The following is a 14,103-nucleotide window of genomic DNA, read 5'->3' as shown; positions in this document are numbered from 1 at the left end:
AGTAGGAATTTAAATAAATTTAAAAATGCTTTATAAGAACAAATTGTGTTGGTGGGCATATGCAATAAATCAAATGTGTGCCAAAATTCAAAGGTACAACTTCTGTTTTAATACAGCTAATTTTGGAACATTTTTGTTTGTTTGACCAAGTCACACTACACTGTGCGCCGTCTGATTTGCTTGTTTTGAATGGGTGGTTGAGAGGGTTATTAAAGTGAGAGCCGAGTTTATTATTATGATCTCGAGCAACCTTCACCTTAAATTAGGCAAGAAATCATAATACCCACGCTTTTTGAACCATTTCATTGCAGAAACGAAGAATTGGCCTTCTCACCATACTAAAATTCAGCTCATTACTACAAATCTAGTACTTCACCGATCTGTCCTATTGTTTCATTCACTAAGACTAAGTTTCTAAATTGCTTCTCGTAATTAAATTGCAAGCACAATACACTACACACCTATGGATAATCTCGTAGAAATGCATAATCGTTAAGAAAAAGAAAACGATTTATCATGACTTGGTGTAATAATGACTTGTTCTTCACAATAATATATTTGAATATCGTTTATTACGATAAAATACAGTAAAACCTCCATGAGTCGATATTGAAGGGACCATCGACTCATGGAAATATCGAGTAGTGGAACAGAAATCTTTTTGGAGGCATTTTGAAGGGACCATCATAGTAATCCAGAAATTATTTTTCAGTATGGAAAAAAAATACCTCCATAAGTCGATATCGAGTCATGGAACATCGACTCATGGAGGTTCGACTGTACACACTTTTCTCGTACTTGACGCAAAGAGATATTCGTGTGTACTCAGCGACGGAATCGATCTTATTTCAGAGTCGGAAAGTCATAGTGTCCATCGTAAATGACTGAAAATTAATAGAAAAAAGATCTGTGGATTTCTTAGTCAATCATAAGGGATTTTATCTGTGTGCGATTTATCAAATTTCGGTGATAGTGATTACCAAATTTCAGCGAAAACTATGTTCAATTCCAGTATACCGAAGTTCAATAGAAATGAACATTTTTCAAGCTGTGATAATCTCGTACTTAAGGATTTGAAAAATCACTCGACCTTCCGAGCCTTCAGGATATGTAACCTTAGGGAACGTCCATAAATTACGTCCCATTTTTTAGGGGGAGGGGGTTTTCAGGGGGCTAAGTGGGGCGACTCATTTTCGCTCGGGGGTGAAAATGGACAATTTTTGCTCGACGTTATTTATGGATGCCAGAGATGAACCAGCTCCCGGCTGAAAATCTCTTTAATAAAGATGAATAAATAATAATAAATAATTTATGGATGCTCCCTTAATAAAGTCGATTGAAAGTGTATTTCTTGTGAGGGTTGTGAAGAACCTTGCGGCGAACTAAAGTTACTTTTCAAATAGTTTACTTTATCAAAGTATCAAAAATTAATATGACAGCGATTGTCCTTGCCAATTACTTTATTTTTACAACATAACCTCAACTTTTGATCACTAATTAAAATCTTCTTTTATTATATAAATATATTCGATATGACTACACGGTTTGAAGTTTTTTTTTTATTCTTGAAATTGTTTTTCAGTTCGTTCTCGGTGATATAATAACAAATGTTCCTTAGCAGCAACCTGTGGTAATATATTACTTTTTATTTAGTTTAAGTGTAAATATGCTACCAGTTTTTAACTCATAAAAAATTGCAGCAATAATCAGCAAGCATCTGAACATCGCTAACCTCCCGGAAAATTTCGCCTTCAGCGTTGTAGATTATAACTTCAAAAACATTAGCTTTGCCTTATGAATCTTTATGATTTCAAGAATAATTACCAGGAATATTATTCGTTTTTTTTCTAGTGTAAATTACCCACCCAAATGCTTAGCATTAGCCATGCAGCATGCCTTATTGAATATAATTTATCATGTTTGAGTATATACATACCTAGTTAATTTTGCAATTATTTTTTTTTTAAGTTTAAATAAATATGAGATATTTTAGTATACATATACTTTTGATCATCACTTTCAATTCAATATATCCCAATTCCGTGTCTGCTCGGTATAAGGACTGTTCATTTTATAAAGAGGACACCTTATTTGTGTGATATCTATTATATTTTTCAATAAAATCATTATCAGTTTTTTGCATAAATTTCCATAGGTATTCTACAGTGTAGGAAAAATATAACATTACACAAATTGTCCTTAGTTATGGAACTGAAGCGGTGTCTGTTAAAGCTCAATAAAACCCAATTTCTCAAAATTCTACACCACTTTCCACATACATAACTTTAAAATTTTCATGAACTTTTCAATGTGTTGGGATCTAATACCATTCTCCTAAAGGTAGAGCGTAATAGTTGGTCAGTAATAATGCACCAAGCATTACACAACTTGATATAGTGAGTTACCTTGTTATCAATGAAAATGATAAAAAATACTTATTTAAGTCCAGTGGTGCAATAACACTATGGATTCAGTTAAAAATTTGTCCAGTATAGAAGAGAATCGCATTCTGAATGATACTGAAGAAAAATATGCTTTAAAGTACGTTCTTCATCATAAATTTAATCCTTCATGATGGCCATATTGAAAAATTGCATACTTTTTGCTCCATAAATGCAAGTTTTCGATTCTAGAGAAGCTTATTATTGTTTATTTTCAACAAGGCTTGACCCTATGTGATTATATACCTTATTTGAACATAACTACATGTTAAGTTTTATTTTCGCCATCATTGTTAAGTTGTATTTGCAAAAGGTTACATAGTTATTTAGAAGAACCTTCAAAGAATGAAGCTGTTTTACCTCCGGTAACTTCCATAAAGCACAGTAACCGAGCCAACAATGCTATCAAGAAGCGGTTTTCTGCCTTTGAAATTGCATTATTAGTACTTTCGACTAGATCCATTGAAAACATTCAAAATTTTATATTTTCATACATTTTTGTTTAACAAATAAATTTTGATCTGAAAATCGAGTCCAACTTGTAACTTTAATATCTCAACAACTAATATTCCGATTAGGTTTACATTTTGCCAGAATATCTATCACTCATACTGCTGCAGTATGGCAAACACTTTTATGAAATTTAAAACGATACACCGATGTTTTACAGTAATTTTGTTTTTATCTTTAGTTTTTGGGAATCGAAAAATTGACCTCTCCTAACACTTTTTCGCATTTCTATGAAGTTGAATAATTTTAACCTAATTTAATTATGATTATTATCTGCTAATATAATGTACTGAACAACTAACCAAAGCTGCTCAAATTTGAACTACGCGTTTTCTTTTTACAGCCTTGCAAAGTTGTCCTCTTTATAAAATGAACAGTCCTTAGCTTCTTATTATTTTTATTTTGCTTGGCGTAACGTTCTAACTGGGACAGGGTCTGCTTTTCATGTCAGTATTTAATGCGCACATCATTGGCTATTAATGAGAGATTTTGTTCATTTTGGCATTTGTATATCTTTAACCGTTTTTTTTAGAATAAATTTGTATATCGTTTACCGTTCGGTAGGCTCCAGGATTCTTTATGTCCAAAAAAGTCGAGAAAATTTCCAAAAACTAAAGGATCCTGGACCTATCGGAAACCAAAATCTAAACATTCAGGGGGACCAACACCACTGAACTTGTCACTTACTCTACTGTCCCCACTCGCATAACAGTTCCATTTGGCTTTTAATCATTTTTAAGTTACGCTATAAATTGTCATAACTTTCAATCTACTTCAAAACACTATAATTAAAAATGGAAGTTTTTTATGTCAATCGACTCGACTTGAGTTGAGACAAGTACAAGACACTGAAGTCGACTTTACAGTTGAGGTCGAAATACGTATCTGTCAAAGGATGCAAATTCTTAGTGGAATTCAAAGGAACAGTACTTAACACGATTTTCTTTTTACTTAAGTTTCATTCTATTCTGAGAGAAAGCTGCCAAACGCTGGTCGAGGTGATCATTGGTCACCGTACACTTCGTAGTTATTATATCATGATTAACTATCTACGGTGAAACGATCGAGGAGGTGAAGTTGACTACCGACCACTCGATCAAGGTTGTGGAGGCGTGGATGCGGTCCAGGAAACTGGAGCTGGCTCACCACAAGATAGAGGTGACGGTTGTTAACAACCGGAAGTCGGAGCAGCAGACGGAGATCAGTGTAGGAGAGTGCACTATCCTGTCAAAGCGCTCCGTTAAACACTTGGGCGTGATGAGCGACGATAAGCTTACCTTCGGTAGCCACGTCGATTATGCCTGTAAAAAAGCATCCATAGCTATTGCGGCACTGTCCCGGATGATGTCCAATAGCTCTGCGGTGAACGCCAGTAAGCTCAAGCTTCTGGCTAGTGTTGCTACGTCCATACTTAGGTATGGCGGCCCGATGTGGGGCACCGCGCTAAGTACTGAATGCTACCGACGGAAGCTGGAAAGTACTTACAGGCTTATGTGCCTGAGGGTTGCGAGCGCGTACCGTACCGTGTCACACGACGCTGTCTGCGTCATTACTGGTATGGTGCCTATCAGCATTCTTATCAGTGAGGACATGGAGTGCTTCGAAATGCGCGGCACAAGAGGCATACGCAAGACTGTCAGAATGGCATCTATGGTCAAATGGCAGCGCGCGTGGGACAGTTCCACCAAAGGAAGGTGGACCCATAGGTTGATACCGAGGGTAGATAGTTGGATTAATAGGCGCCATGGGGAAGTTACATTCCACCTGACACAGGTCCTTACAGGTCACGGTTGCTTCCGACAGTATCTACACCGTTTCGGGCATGCGGATTCTCCCGAATGCTCAGTGTGCAATGGTTTAGAGGAAACGGCGGAACACGTTTTGTTCGTGTGCCCGCGTTTTCGCACAATGCGTGACCGCATGCTTGCCACATGCGGGGAGCACACAACTCCGGACAACTTGGTCCAGAGAATGTGTAGGGATGAGATTAGCTGGAATGCCGTTTCAACGGCTATTACCCATATCGTCTGGGAGCTACAGAGGAGGTGGCGCGTGGACTCGGAGAATGGCTAGTCCAGATGCAGTACAAGAGGTGGTCCAGGGGTTCGAAGTCGGCTTCGTAGGTCATACCGGTGCCCTGCGGTCGAGATCGAGGAAGTCCCGGTAGCGGTGCTGTCGTGGCGTCAGTCTACTGGGTTGGATCTGAGCCCGCGGTTGGAAAGGGGTCCCCGGCAAGGGTCGGGGTAGGTGAGACCCTTCTGTCTGCAACCTACGAATGCATCTGATAAGGCCTGAAGGGTAGTAATACCCTTCCTTTGCGGGCAGGGCAGATCAGGTTGCATGTGGGCATCAGTTCTTGATGTCCGCTCAGCAGTAGGGCGCGGGCGGGGTTGACCCTGCCCGCCTTCCGAGGACAAAGGGAGTGGCGAGGACCACTCGGGAAACTGGCTAAGCGCCAGCACGCTACCGTGATGGACTCTCCAGAGCAAGTCATCGATGTTCGTTGCTGCTAGGCTACGGCAGCTAACCTTGAGGGTGCGATATGCACTAGCCCCTCTCTGAAGCAATACCTTCTTGGTGGTTCCGGAGAGACGTAGGGTTTGGCGACCATAGGAATGTGTTTTAGTGGGTCGAGGAGAGAGTAGTCCTGGCTTCTACCGGCATTGTAGAAGACGGCCTTAACCCCACACTACCCTAACCTTCCTGTTAGGGTGTCTGATGAGCAGATTTATCCCCCTATGGTTTAGAAGGAAAAACAAAGAGGCACGTTCTCCTCCATTTCTATTGTAACTCAAAGATATCAAAGTCAGATTTTCACGAAAAAGAGCATAAAAATCGTTTTTCTCTCGTGTGTAAAAGGTTGTTTGCCGATCAGAAAAAATTTCTCGGCTTATCTTGATGCATGGGAAATTCTTTGCCTGAATCGCAAAGAAACCGTTTTTCTTCGATCGTAGTACGCAGTTGCGAAGAAATTACAATTCAAATGGCAGTCACTGTAGACAGTTTCTGCCAGGAACCGGTCAAGAAATTTCTTCACCTATTCTTTTTGAACACAAAACTGGGCATAAGGGAATTATCTTGAGTTTTTGAAAACTTTATATCGGTCAATGTACGAAGTGGAACGCTCTGAAATACCCCTGGAACTTTATTAACCCTACGAATTCCTCTGGAATGCTCTTGCACCTTCGTGGGAACTGCTGGAATGTTCATGAAGCCCTCTGCCCTGGAACGCCCCTGAAACCCCTCACTGACAAGTATAAAAATGTTTTCAAATTTACCATGCGTTTTGTTTCCTTCCATATCAACCGGTTCGATAGCCGAGTGGTAGCGTGCGAGCCTGGTGATCTCAAGGTTCTTGGTTTGAATCCGATGGCCAACAGAAACATTTTTTAAATGTAAATCGGGTCCATGGTAAAATTGAAAAAAAAAATGTCTGCTTTGTCTGCTCAAATTTACTGGCATTGTGTATTTAAATTGACCCTCAGAATAGTAATTTCAACCGCATTCCGCCTTTCAGTGCTTGAAATGCACGATTAGGAAAAGTGAAGAAAAATCTGGCAGTCATGCTAACAGTTTATGCGAGGTATGCACTTCCAACGGAATCGCTCAAGTAATTTTCCTTCAGTGCATTATTTTTCCGTGACCAGAATGGTCAAGAAATTTAACACAGCAAGCCCCATTTGATTTGACGTTTCGTTTCAGCTCTGTACTAGGATCCGAAATAAAGCGATGCTTTCTCATTTCTTGAGCGATTCCTTGCCTGAATTTTACATGCATCAACATAGGCCAAGAAATTTCTTGGGATCAGCGTACTACCCATTAGGTTATGCCAGTGTTCAACAATAGGACGCGATCGGTGAAGTACTAGATTTGTAGTAATGAGCTCCCAAAAAACATGTTTGCTGTACAAAAGTGGAACAAACTACTCTTAAGCAAACTTCATCTTAGGAAACTGTTATTCAGTTGGTACTGTTACTTGGCCTGAATTTTTGTATGGTGAGATGATAAATTCTCTCTTTTCGCAATAAAATGGAGCAAAAAAGCGAGGGTATTATGATTTATTACCTAATTTAATAATGTTCGAGCAAAACTTTGAGAAACTGTGTTGTTGTATTCTTTATTTCTTTTTTTCGTGTTCTGTTGGATCATGGATGCATAATGAAAGTAAGATAAACAATATTTTCTGTAATGACAATGTTATAGTGTAAAGGACATCCTTTCAGTTCTTTGTGTTGCTTTGATATTTGATTGCCAGTCAAACTTATTTCGTAACAGCAATATCTTCAAATAAATCTTAAGATTGTGCAGTTTACGTTTCATTAACGATACAAAATTTTCAATACAATTCGTTAACGTAAAATATTTATAATTTTGTAACTAAACTGGTGCAATACCGTGGCACACAGGTATACGCATCTACATCATACGTTTACATTGAGTGAGAATTATTTACTTAAATTCGATTTATAATAAAATTCCAGAGACTGTTCAAGATTTGGATAGTGTTCAAAAACAGTGCAAGGCAATCTAGTACCGTGGCAATGACTGAAAACTTGCATCTCGTCCGCGTACAGCAGCTTTCTTTCAAACATCCGCTTATAGATTTATTAAATCAATGTTTTATAAATATTGTAATAAAGTTTGATGTTTTGTACACCCGTGTAACCGATTGTACCCAGTGAGCTTGCCAATTGGCAGTGTTGCCAAATCTTGATTGATGCAATATCGAAGTCATTTATATGTCTAATATGTGTTTATATGTAATCTATAATTCTAAGCTGTCGGAAATGGAGACATTTATTTTGAACGGCTTCAAAATTCAATGTTAATAAGAATCATGGTCATGTATTTTTTCATATATCTGTATGAGCATCCATATGTGAAATTATAGTTGATTTTTTTATGTAAAATAAACTGCAATTTAAAGATAATTTCGCTAAACTCTATACCCCCATAATCTTGTTTCGTTCATTTTCTCTGGCCACACCGCTTCACCTAACGCATGCGCATAGCAGTAAACAATCCAGCTGTCAGTCTGATACAGAAAAGAGCAGTAGCAGTATGGGTAGAGAGAACGACAGTGAAAATCTTCGAACGACTGCTGGTGAGATTGCCTTTTTGTGGAAGTTCCTGCCCTATTTTCTGTGAGTCTTTCTTATCCGATTTCTGTGTGAATTCGATTCCTCGAAAGTGAAAAGCACCGTCTAGCTGTAAGTACTTGGCATTGCGATTAAATTTGTACGTTTTTGTTTTCGTTGCATGAATCCGTATTGTGTTTTCGTTTATTTTTTTGCAAAGAAAAGAAATTCCTGCATGTCTGTGATATGGCGAAAAACCCATCTTGCTTGTGTGATTTTGTGATCCATATTTTTGTTTTATACTCTTGCTATGCTAGTACAAGCGACTAAATGGCACCGAAAAACGTAGATGACTGCACAGATCTTAGGCTAGAAACCTGAAAGTTCTTCATCTCCACTATCTGGCTGGGATTGACTCGCCCTGAAAAATAGGGTCTCACCCTATCACATCTCGCAATTGCCCCCCAATTCGATCGCCACCGGAATCAATTGATTAATTAAGAGTGCTAGCTCTAGTTTAAAAATAGATCTTGCGTAATTTGCACTTGGTACACGTCCGAATGTGAAATTTGTCCGAAAATGGCTTGGTTCGTCTAATCTCCGTCGCAAACGAAATCCCCCTCGAAAGGTTTATCAGTTTTCGTTACGAGAGATTTTTTTCGTTAAACCTCCCGCACAACACAAGTGGGGAACCTACGGGGTGTTTGTGTGTTTTTTTTTCGTCTCCATCGTTGGCTCCAGTAGCTGGAGTGTGCCTTCACTATCGTTTCTGTTGTATCGCGCATGTTTCCCGGTGCTCCTCGAGTGCGGTCTCATAGGAGTACATTCTTATCAGTACTAATATAATGCAAGAGACTTCAATGCACGAGTCCCTATTTTATCGAATGGATGGGTTTAATTGCAGCTATAGGCGATTTAAATGTTTGAAGATAAACGATAGGCCTGTTTGCATATGCATGTTTGCATAAAATAGGAATTCGGCAATACATAAATATTTTATCTGCATTTTGTCGAGCAGAGATGTAATTGACTGGTGTAAAATAGTTGTGCATATACAGTGACAGTTATGAGATAAAAATTGACAACAGGTGGTAACAAAAAAAAGGTCATAGATGTGCTATAGATACCATACCAACCGATCTTTCCATTAATAATAAATATCATTGAACTCTCGGATTTCTAGCGAAAATTCCAATCGAATGTGGGACAACTATGCTGCACACGGCAGTGCAGTTCTACAAAAATATTTTCTACACGATTTCATGACTACTTAGAATTTCACTTTCAGAAATACTGAAGTAATAAAAGTTTTAGCTGCACCAAAACATTTGGTGAATTACAGCATCAAATTACTAATGATTAATAAAGAATTTATGGCACAGAAAAAAAAACAGCAAGAAGTGCTGAGTTACCAGTAAGAAGAAACAGGTGTACCGAAAAAAAAAACGATTTTCTTTCATTAAACATTAAAAAATCGATTAGATTCAAGAAGTCATCAGTATCTACCGTATCTTTTGTATCTAAAGTAAGTGAGTCAGGCATAAAGTAGAATGTCAATTAGGCCGTCCCTTATTTTGCAAAAATTGAACATGTTATAAGTTCCTTGTTGGAAAATGATCGTTCTAGCTGAGAAATGATCGCGTCAAAATTTGAAGTCCGTATCTCTGTAGATAATGTCATGCAGAAACAGGTGCAGAAGACAATTTTACTCTATCTTCTAAAATAAATTGTCCCAAATGGAGGAGAACGTGCCTCTGGAGCCGACCTACTGATATACAGTACTGAAAATGTCATTTCGACATATCTAAATTCAAACGCCTACAGCTTATTATAGAAGCTGAACCTAACTATGCCAATTAATATTCAACATGAATATTAGACCTGTTCACTTTTTTTGCCCTACCCGTGTCACATCAAATTATCAATCCACATGCAAAAACAAGGCTTCAGTCCAAATTTCCGAAGACACTACGGTGTTTAAATTGCGTATTTCAAAGTTATTCAACAATTTTCGTTAAAAAATCACGAAAACATACAATATTTTTACGATTTTTCATGTAAAAGTCATGTAATTTTACATTGTTTTACGTGACTAATTTAATGAGCCATTGCTCCTATGTGTTACGAATATTTCGTCCATATATCATTTTAGTGTAGGAATTCGTTTTCATTGACTAATTATCAAAAGTATGTCAAGTTGATACTAAAAATCGCATAGAGTTGCCAGCACAAAATAAAACAAAGTTACCCATGATTAAAACGTCATTACACTTCTTTGTCTTATCTGCATTAGTTTCAAATTGGTGCAGATGGTTGAGCATGAGATTGTCGATTCGAAGATTTCAAGGTTCGAGTCTTGGAATAGGTTTTTTTTTGCATCTCGATCCAGTTATAAGTTAATGAAACTACGCACTGCATCTCATTGCAATTTGGCATCATAGCCTTGTTTCGAAACCGTAGAGTGCATAGTAAGAATGAAGTTTCCCTTCATCGTGTAGTTGTGTTGATTTGTGGGCAGATAGATACAAGTAAGCTCCACCCACAGTTGTCTGAAAAATGTTGCATCCAGAAGCAGTTCCATCATCGTATTGAATTGTTTTAGCTAAATTGATCGTTATCAAAAACAGTTGCTCGATATTTTGCCCAGCTGATCTCGTCGACACGATTTATTGTCAACAAGTAAACTAAATATCTAGCTAGTCCTGGAATGGGCTTAATTGGTAGGTCCCGATCATTATTATTTGGGAGATTGCGTGTAAGTCATGGCAGATTCATCATCCTAACTGCTACAAAGAAAAAAAAAGGTTTATCATGTATTTGAGCTTGAACCTGGGACCTTCTGATCCGCAGGCTCGAGCCTTATCATCTACACCATTTCTGATACTTAAATCGAAAGACATTAGAATACGATGGCATGACGTCTTAATCATTGGCGTAGCTAGGGGGGGTTCCAGGGGTGCCTGGCACCCCCTAGAACAAATTTGGCACCCCCTAGAATTTTTCCTTGACAAGCATCTTAAATTTAAAACTTCACACAATAATTCCAATATTTATTAATGGCACATTTGAACGAAACTTTAGCACACCTGGAATTTCTTACATACCTGTTGTACGCGTTTTGGATATTGATAAGAACAATGAACAGACTTCTCCATGGATTCCTCCAGAAACACCTCTATCTATTTATACAGTGATTTCTCTAGGCCTCCTTTATGGATTCCTACCGATATTTCTTCAATAAACTTCCCTTAGGATTCTGCTTCTTGATGGGGTTGTGCATACAATAATTTTCTGCAGAGATTGATCCAGCAATTTCTCCGGTGATTCTTCCAGGAAATCTTTCAGAGATTTAATTCAGAGATTCTTCCAGAAATTTCTCATGGAATTCCTCCAGGAGGTTATATTGGCCTTCCTTCGGGAATTGTGGCTAGGACTCCTCAGGAAACTCCTGCTGAGATTCTTCCAGCAATTCCTCTTAGAACTCCTCAAAAAATTCCCACTCTGGTACCTTCAGGAATTCTACTAGGGAAGTTCTTCTGGAAATTCTTCTGGAAAATGTCCCTGGGATTTATCTAAAAATCCCTTCGGTGATTCTTCCCGAGATTCCTTCAAAGACTTATCCTCTAGAAATTTCACAAGGGATTTCTCCAAGAAATTCTATTTACCTTCCTCCATGAATTCCAGCTGGAATTCTTCAAGCAATTCCCTTTAGAACTCCTTCAGAAATAATTCTAGGGATTTCTCCTGGCATTCCTCCTGTAATTCCTCCAGAAATTCCTCCTGCGATTCCATTGGGGATTCCTCCAGTACACTTCTATCGCCTATTTCAAGGAGCTATTCCTCCAGGCATTTGTTAGAGGAACTTAGGATATCCTCGACATTCCTGCTTCAAGAATTCCTCTAAAAATTACTTCTATGATGGCTCCCGGAATTCTAAGAATTCCTCCAGATATTCCAGCTGGGATTGCTCAAGCAATTCCTGAGGTTCTTCTAGCTATTCTTCCTCCAGAAATTCTAACTATGGTACACCAGAAATTATGCTACGGATTCTTCTAGAGCATTCTCTTGGTTTTTTGGCTGAGATCTTACCTGGTAATCTCCCTGAAATTCTTGCAGAAATTCCTTTGATTGTTCTTCCAGGGAATTCTCCAACGACTCATCCAGGAATTCCTCTAGAGATTTCATTCAAAGATTCCTCTAGAAATTCGTCATGGAATTCCTTCAGAAATTCCTTTTGGCCTTCTTCCAAGAATATTTCAAACAACTCCTACTGCGGTTCTGCCGGCAATTCCTCCAGAAGTTCGTACTATGATATGTCCAGAAATTATTCTAGTGTTTCCTACTTGAATTTATCCTAGCATTATGGCTGAAATTCTTCCGGGAAATTCCTCCTGTGATTCCTTCAGGGCCTCTTTTACAAATTTATCCAGAATACCTCTACCGGTTCTTGCAGTGGCTTCTCTAGGTTTTCCAAGGATTAATTCTTTAGATTCCCCCAGGCAACTGAAGGGGTTTCTCTAGAAATTCCTACATATTTTACTCCAAGAATTCGTTTTAAGTTTTTAATCATGGATTAGGCCGATGCAAATATTATTTTTCTTTTATGTCCGAGACCTCTCATTGGGTACGAGGGGGGGGACAAAAAATAATAAGGAACAAACGAAAAAAAAACTATTGAAAAATTTAAAATTATACACACTATTGAAAAAATATTTTTCGACTATTGAAAAATTGTTGCTTGAAAACAATTTATCTATTGAAAATGGAGTCATTGGCCGCCATGTTTTTTTTTTTCGCCCCTTCAATATTTTCGGATTTTTGAAGGGGGGGGGTGACATAAAACAAATTAAATATTTGCATCGGCCTTACTCTACCCTAATAAACCAACACCATACACGGACCGCAATGTAGACGGTTCAACAATACCGGTTATTATTCGAATTGTATCTCGAATAGGTGGTTAAGCACGTCTTATGGTTATCGTTTATGCGGGTAGAAATTAATCATGGTATTGCTCCTGCAACTCTTCTTGGCCTTCTTCAACGAATTCCACTGAAAAAACCCCAATAGAAATCTCTGTAGGAATTCCTTAACAAATTTCGAGAATAGTTGGAATTTTCAGAGAAATCTTAGAATTGCTAGACAAATCTCTAGTGAAATCCTATAGGAATGAACAAGAAAAATAAATTGATTGGCACCGAAAAATTGAGAGATCAATTTGGGAAAAAAATCACGTTCTGATGGGATTCAAACCCACGACTCCGTATTCGCTAGACCACAGTATGGCTATTTATTTGAGGGTTTCTTCGGCATGGTTGTTTTTTTTTTATTTGAAAATTTCTGTGGTAGTCTTTAATCAGCAATTTCTATGGATTTTTATTTCTATAATTTCAATGGCTATTCCTCTGAAATTATTTCAGCAATTTCTTTTCCAGTTATTTTGCAATTTTCTCAGGCAATTTTATCATGATTACTTTTGCTATTCTCTATGATTTAATTGTATTCATATATACTGCTTCCGGAAATTGCTGAACTGGAAATTCAGAAATTCTCAACTGGACTTGCTCAAAGAAAATCTTATGAAATTCACGAAAACCTTCCTGGCAAATTCCCAAAGCAATTGCGGAAAAAATCCATCAAAATTACCTTAAAACTTTCAAAGTAGTTGCCAAAATCATTTATATAAGAATTACCAGAGGAATTCCGGAAGAAAATATTGAGGCTTTTTGAAGAAATTAGCCAAATCCAATCTCAAAATAAATTGCCGAAATATGTTCTATGAAAAATTTCACAAACATTCAAAAATCGATGAAATTCTCAAAAAAAATTTCCGGAAACATCGAAGGAATTTCTGAAGAAACTTTGAAAGAATTCCAAAAGTAAAGGGCGAACACGATGAAATTGCCACACAGAAAATATTGTATAACTTTTGATTGCGTTCGCCAAAATAGCTACCATGAATAGTATATTATGTGTAGCTAATACCATAAAATTTTCATTAAAATCGGTTGAGTAATGGCGGAGATATCGTTGAAACAAGGAAATTGCCACTTGAGAACCTTGTACAAACAACC

At 37.8% G+C, this 14,103-nt stretch overlaps 1 protein-coding gene across 2 annotated transcripts in view; it reads left to right on the top strand.

Moving 5' to 3' along the window:
• The first annotated feature begins 7,972 nt into the window (after positions 1–7,972).
• LOC109426028 (zinc finger protein 436) overlaps positions 7,973–14,103 on the top strand; it is a 60,123-nt gene continuing 53,992 nt past the window's right edge. The window contains exon 1 of one of the 2 annotated variants that reach the window (XM_019701461.3): positions 7,973–8,161. The gene's annotated coding sequence lies outside the window, so the exon portion shown is untranslated. The remainder of the gene's footprint in view (positions 8,162–14,103) is intronic. The other variant, XM_062856556.1, reaches the window with a different exon arrangement.

Source organism: Aedes albopictus, chromosome 3, assembly GCF_035046485.1.
Source record: "Aedes albopictus strain Foshan chromosome 3, AalbF5, whole genome shotgun sequence".
Lineage (NCBI taxonomy): Eukaryota > Metazoa > Arthropoda > Insecta > Diptera > Culicidae > Aedes > Aedes albopictus.
Note: the sequence above shows the minus strand (reverse complement) of the source record. Positions and strands in the feature narration are given on the sequence as shown.